This window comes from Callorhinchus milii, unplaced genomic scaffold (genome assembly GCF_018977255.1).
Source record: "Callorhinchus milii isolate IMCB2004 unplaced genomic scaffold, IMCB_Cmil_1.0 Scaffold448, whole genome shotgun sequence".
Taxonomy (NCBI): Eukaryota; Metazoa; Chordata; class Chondrichthyes; order Chimaeriformes; family Callorhinchidae; genus Callorhinchus; species Callorhinchus milii.
The window spans coordinates 55,951-63,252 of record NW_024705189.1 but is presented as its reverse complement, the minus strand read 5'-3'; the positions used below and the strand labels follow the sequence as shown (position 1 = coordinate 63,252).

The 7,302-nt window shown below is 43.2% G+C and overlaps 1 pseudogene; it reads left to right on the top strand.

Moving 5' to 3' along the window:
• Positions 1-3,639: 3,639 nt before the first annotated feature.
• Positions 3,640-6,760, top strand: LOC121852124 (annotated as a pseudogene).
• The last annotated feature ends 542 nt before the right edge of the window (positions 6,761-7,302 follow it).

Genomic DNA, 7,302 nt, shown 5'->3' with positions numbered 1-7,302 from the left:
CTAACTCTCTCTCACTTTCGCTCCTTCTCTCTGTGTCTCTCTCCCTCTGTTTCTCTCTCTCTCTCTCTCTCTCTCTCTCTCTCTCTCTCTCTCTCTGAGTCTCTCTCTCTGTCTGCATTTGTGTGAGTGTGTGAAGCTGACGCTGACCTGAGCAATAAACTGAGTCGGGCTTTATACTGACTGCATGGCATATTTTGGGAGTTGTTGGAGCATGAGCTGTGGTGTGATGGGCGTCCGATAAAGCGCACTGGACGATATCTATCGATATTGACACACGTCTGTCTCACTCACTATCAGTGTGTGTGTATCTCTTTCACTGTCTGCTGATAATAATAATAATAATAATAATCCTTGCATTTGATATAGCGCTTTTCACGTCGGGAGGACGTCCCAAAGCGCTTCACAGAACACACTGTAAAGTGAATTGACTGTATATTTGTGGGCGAACGCGGCAGCCAATTGCACACAGCAATGTCGCACAAACAGACGTAGTTTGAAAATGACCAATTTATTATTGTTTTTGGTTTTGGAGGGATTATTATTAGGCTCTGTGTGGAGCGTGAAAAGCGCTATATCAAATGCAAGGATTATTATTATTATTATTAAATAATACTAACGTTGTATTACATGCAATATGAGTAAAAAAGATCGAATAAACAACTGAATTTATTAAGTATAGAATTAGCAAATGAACCTGTTGCCTTTTAGAAACAATCGGAAATTTGTTTAAATTATTGAAAACTCTGTAAACTTTTATTAATATTTTAATGCTGAAATCACTTGGTAAATGATTTACCTTTGTAGAATTGTCTCTAATTGATGATTATTTAAAAATCTACTTTGTTCATCGTATCCTACATTGAAACTTTCAAACAAGTGTGATCACATAGAGAGATAAAATACAACATATTCCAAATTTAAATTTCTTGAGCGCCTTTTCCTAAGGGTTTAGAACCCGATGTAAGGGGGTCGAATGGGATCAGTGATGCTCGACGGCAAACAGGGTCGGAGGGTACTTTCGAAGAGGTGCGTCTTGCGTCGTGCACGAAAGGGAAAGTGAAACGATCACATATAGGTTCCACAGATCAGACATTATTCTCAAGCAGAAAATAATTCAGAATCAAAATGTCAAGTAACTTCAAGTTATTTGCAAATGCCATATGCAGATGCAATCACATTATTTCGCCCGTTGCTTCTGGCCAGCGGACCATTAGATTAAACGAGTGATTCAATTCACAACTGTTTCTGCAAACTGTGTCCAAATGGCCGAGTGGCCTTTGGCCCTACATTCAGGGCGTTGTTTCATTTGGAGGCGTGTGTTTGAATCACAAGGTTGACACATTTGAAGTAATTTGTGAAAAGGGTGTCCTTCCATCTGGAGGATCTCCAAGGTGACGTGTTTGACTACGGAATATTGTAACCGAGCCAAAGCGTATCCCGTTCTCACTGCTTCATTCTTCGATTGTTTGTGGGACATTGCTCTGCGAAATTGGCTGCCGCGTTCGCCCACAAATATATAGTCAACTCACTTTACAGTATATTCTGTGAAGCGCTTTGGGACGTCCCCCCGACGTGAAAAGCGCTATATCAAATGCAAGTACTATTATTATTATTATTATTACATAGACCTGGGAGCCAGTCAGTTACTCGTACATAGACTGACAGTGTTCCGTCGGTATGTCCTTCTGCCTCTTTAGGCCGCAGCAGCGCTATTCTGTGGGAATGGAAATGAGACAAAGACACAAAGGGAACATCTCATTGACAGCACATCTGGTTGTCACACAGAATCCTCAATGATCCATGAGGGAAGAAGAAGTCAAACACTCAGTGTTGTGAAAATCAATAGAACGTCTCAAAGCGCTTCAAAGAACATATTATAACGCGAATTGGTTCAATATTTTGTAGGCGAAATGCATCAGCCGTTTGCGCACAACAATGTTCAACAAACATTCTGGTTCGTGTGACCACATTATTGCTATAGTTTCTGTATTTTGTTGTTTTTTTTTGGAGACAAGTGATCCTCCAATCGACCTATTTACTGGTAGGAAAACAGTGATATGGGGAGTAAGGCAACTTGCTTAATGTTTCACCCTGCCAGGTAACTCGAATGCGAGGCGAGTGCTCTGATCAGTAGGCTACATTAATCTAAGCTTCATAATCGAAAGTTAGGAGAGGAAAATGACTGTTAGTGTGAAAGTCGACAGCCGATGAACTTACTTGGATAAAACGGGTAGAGTAAAAAAGTGGTAAAGAGAGTGTATAATTTGCTCCGAAATCAAATGCAAGCATTATAAACAAAATATTGGGGCATGAAAACGTACCAAATAACGTTATTTCAATTTTTATCACAAAATTATGTGTTTATGTTTGAGATAATATAGATTAGAATGGAGTAATGTTGATACATTTTTGAAAAATCGTAATACAACATGTAAATGAGGGCTGTGTCTTCTACTTCTTGTACACTGATACATTATAAGAAATGAACATTTAAAGAAAAGATTCAATTAAGTAACCAGTGCTGTGGATTGAGAATCATTGTACAAACTGAAGGAAAGGATTAAAATAATTGCTCGATGTGGGAATGGATGTCTGAAGAACTTCATACAGAAACGCACCTTGACTAATTCTGGAATGGGGAAAGGATAATAAAGTGAATAATAATTCTCATTTTATTTGATATCGCGCCTTATCAGGTCTTGGAGATGTCTCAAAGCGATTCACAGAATGTAGTTTCAAGTGAATTGACTGTATATTTTGTGGGCGAAATGCAGCAGCGCATATACATGCATGCGCACAGAGAGATACACATAGACGGATACACAAACAGACACACACAGAAAGGCAAACACACATAGGCACATGCACACGCATGCAATCTACCCCCATTCACAAACACACAAATAAACAGAGACACTCAGAAACAAATTAAATCCTGACAATGTGTCTATCCAGTGACACAGAAAATAAGAACAATAGAACTTGTTTCAATGATATAATCTAAAAATTAGCGTGAAAGGAAATGTCGCCGCTTTCTTAATTTCCTCTCTGAATTTAGTTTGAGTAACCGCGTAAATAACCATATTAGTACAGGAGCTCAAAAGCTGCAACATGAAGCCAGTTTGATAGATAATGTACACTGGTTCATTCGCCCCTTTGAAGTAATATGTTTCTGAAATCCTCCAGTATAAGAAATATAAAACATATGTTATCCATAACAATATAAAATTGGCGGAAACAGCAAAGAGTAAAACGATGGATTTCCTTCTGTTCCTCATCTCTGGATCACTGTGACTCGCTCCTCTATTCCTGTCCCCATCACTGTGTCCCCGCAATCTACTGCGAGCTCGACTGGCCACCAATATGTGGCTGACCGTCAGGGCGTTGAGCAGCAAAATCAAAACGAATGGGAGAAATGGGGTTAATATAATGTTGAGCAGGTCAAACAATATCCATGGGAGAGAAATGTAATAGGTTTTTTTAGTAGCACAATCCCACGGTGTGTTGTTAATTAAATGCAGTGGTTCATACATAAATTACCAGGGAATATTTTGCGCAAAGAAGAACACACTCAATACGGCGATCACTGTAGAAGCTGTTATTTCGGTGCAATATTTTGCTCTCAGTTTTGTGCAACAGATGACGACATATCGATCAAAGGTGAAAGCCACAGTTAACCAGACGGAAATTGCCTTTGTTGCCATATCCAGCACCGTTAGTAATCGGCACACAGGAGTGATGCGCGTGAATGGATATGGGAAGTAAAAATTAACAATACGGCTGAAAATCACAGCTATTGTAACCACAATTCAGACCACAAATTGACATTGCCAGTAGATAGCGAGAGATACATTTGGAGAGTCCGCACCTCACTCGAGACAGGATCATAATTGCCACGAGGTTAGCTACAGAGGGAGAGAGTGAGAGCCAGATATAAATAATCAGTCATAAGGATCCATTGTACAGTTTGCATACAGCTAATGCAGTGAATGCTGTGGACTTTCCATTCTAACAATATTCGCATCTCCCTCCTGAAATCCCAGGGATATGGAGCAAAACCTGACTCGATATCTATCATTAAGCGGCCCAGTGGAAGCGAGACAGTTCTTGGAGAGTGAGAAAGACAGAGAGATCCAGGGATAGAGTTGAACAAGCTAGGAAAAGAAAACACATAGGCGGATAAAGAGAAAAAGACACAGAGTCAGTGAGATGCTTGCATACACAGCTAAAGAAAGAGACATAAATAAAGGGATACACAGACGCAGAGAGATATAGGCAGAGTAAGAGCGAGACAAAAAGAGAGAGTGTGTAAGAGAGGGATAGAGAGAGAGAGAGAGAAGGGTGGTGGTGGGAAGACGGAGAGAATGGGGCAGATAGGGTCAAACACAGAGAAAGACAGACATGTAGAAAATCAGAGATACAGAGACACAAATAGACAGATGCACACATTCACACACACCAAATGACAGAAAGAAACATGGACAGAGAAATGTACACAGACGCTGAGAGAAAGGGAGAGATACAGACAGGCAAACAGACACAAAATGAACATAGGACGGAGAGGTGGATATTCGTAGAGAAGCAAACACAAGGACAGAGAGAAATGCATATCAGCAAACAGATACAAATGCTAAGACATGTAAACAAACAGAAAGGAATACACATAAATAGAGCGTGGAAGATGTACTGACCTCGAGAGAGATACACAATAAGAGTCATACAAAGTTAGGGAGAGAAACAAATTCACGCTCAACCATACAGAGAGAGAGGGGGAGAGAGAGATAAAGCGGGAGAAAGAGAGTGACAGAGATACAAATAGAGAGAGTGAGAGAAATAGAGATACACAGACAGAAAGAGCAATACTTAGAGAGAATGAGATACACAAACGAAGAGAGAAAGACAGAAGGAGATACGCATTGGATTTCTGAATCAGTCGGGTGCATCACACACAGAATCATAGCATTGCACACGATAGAAGGAGGCCATTCAGATTATGGTGCCGGTGCCGGCTCTTTGAAAAGAGTTTTCCAAATCAGTCCCACTCCTCTACGCTATCCCCATAGACCTGAGAACTTGTAATACACAAATAATTATTTCCTTCTCTACGAAAAGTTGTTATCGAATCGGCTTCTACTGCCCGTTCAGACAATGCATTTCTGATACGAATCACTGTCTGTTCAAAAAAAAATTCTAGACTCAATCTCTTTCTTTTAGCAACCGTTTTAATTCGATGTCCGCGGGTTACCGACCCACCCGCCATTGGAAATAGTTGTTCACCTGATCGAAATAATATCATAATCATGATTTTCATCTTCTATTAATTCTCCTCTCAACTTCTCTGCTCCAAGGAGAATAATCCTAACTTCCATAGCTTCTCCCTATAACTGGGTCCATCATTCCTGCAACTTTCCAATATTTGCACCGTCTCAAGTGGGTGGTGGGGTGGTAAGGGCGATTTATAAGCCACCGGTGACTGTATTTCTGATTACAGACTTCTGTCTCTCGCTCTCTCTCCGTGATTGGGAATCTTTGTCTCTTTGTCACTCGCTATCTCTGTGTCTTTGACAGTCTCAGAATTTCTTTCTCACCATCTTTCTCTCTTGTTTGTGTGTGTATCTATTTGTTTGCCTGTGGCTCTGCCTTTCACTCTATCACTGGCGTTTGCCTGTCACTCAATCACTGTCAGTGTGAGACTATGCCTCTATCTCCAACTGTCACTTTGTATTTGTATGTGTGTGGCTTTCACAGACTCTATCTTGTCTGTCTGTTTGTGTATTTTGCTGAGTCTGCCTGTCTCTCTGTGGGGTTGTCTGTCTGTATGTTTGTGCTTGTGTCTCTGAGTGCTCGTCTTTCGCTCTCTATACTTGTTTCTGCGTCTCTCTGGCTGTGTGTGTCTCTCTCTCTTTCTCTCCATCCAATTGTGTGTGTCTCCTTGTCTCCCTCTGTGTGCATGTGTGTGTGTGTGTGTGTGAGTGTGTGTCGCGATTTCTCTCCCTGTGTCTTTGTCAGTGTCAGAGGCTCTTTCTCTTTCTCTCTTCCAGCACGCACGTCTCTCCAGGACGTTGTGTGTGAGTGGAGGGGCTTAAGTTCTGAGCGGAGACTCTCTGCCTGTCTCCCTGGTCCTCCTCTGTTCCGGTTTCCATTCCCCGAAACCCGCATACGAACGAATCCCCCGTCACCCGCTCACGGCACCACCACTCTCGCCCTGACGGCCAGCAATTGCGCAGTGTAGCCGCGGACACTCGCTCCTGCTGCGATTCCCTGATCGCCAGCCCTGACTCTTGCAAGATCGTGCCCGTCCACACACACCTGCTGGCTACCACCTCGGCACAGACGCCGACTGCGCCTCGTGGCTCCGCTGGTGGGCTGGTGAGTGCCGCCGGCGGCAGCTGAGAGACGGGCGTTTGCTGGGAGCCCGAGCGGCGTCTGGACTCCTATCAGCAGCTTTGTCCCGGCATTACCGCGCACACACCGATCTGTGCCTGTGGATGGGACCGGGGCCGAGCAGAGGTCTGGTATGTGTGTCACTACGGTACGCGTCAGAACGGAGAGGTGCTCTCCTTGGGCTCAGGTTCGCCCTATGCCTATGGCGTGTTCCACAGTGGGTATCGCCGAGTTATGCCCACGTCAGAGGCACTGGTTCTAGCGCAGACTGCGGTGTCTCACGCTGCTCATCGCGATGCCTACTCTGGTGGCTGTGTAGATGTGTATACCGTAGGAGAGAGAGGCTGGGAGAGAATGGGAATGAGGGACGTGCATTGTGAGTGCGATGGAGAGTGCGCGTGTGACAGACATAGTGTTTGAGAGAGAGAAAGAGAGACAGTGCGTGGGAGGCTCTGTGACAACTTGTTTGACAAAGAGAGGGAATGAGAGATGCAGTGTGAGAGAGCAGTGTGAAGAGAGAACGTGTGATAAAAAGCGGATGTGCGTGAAAGAGTGGGTGAATGAAGAGAGTGGGTGCGAGAGATTGTTTGGTGAGGGGTATCTGTATATATGAGAGACACAGCATGTGAACTAGGTAGTTTTCTTATTCAATAGTGAGCGTAAGAGAGTGAGAATGTGGGGGAAAGAGAAAGAGTGTGCGAGAGAGAATTGTGTGTGAGAGAATTGTGTGAGAGAGCATATACTTGTGAGAGAAAGAGTGTGAGTGAGAGAAAGATGAAGTGTGAAATAGAGTGCGAATGAATGTGGGAGAGAGGGTGTCTGAGGTTTGTGAGGGAGAGTTATTGTGAATCTATGAAAGGGTGGGAGAGGGCAATTGTGAAATTGTTAGCGAGAGAGAGTGCTTATGATTAATGAGAG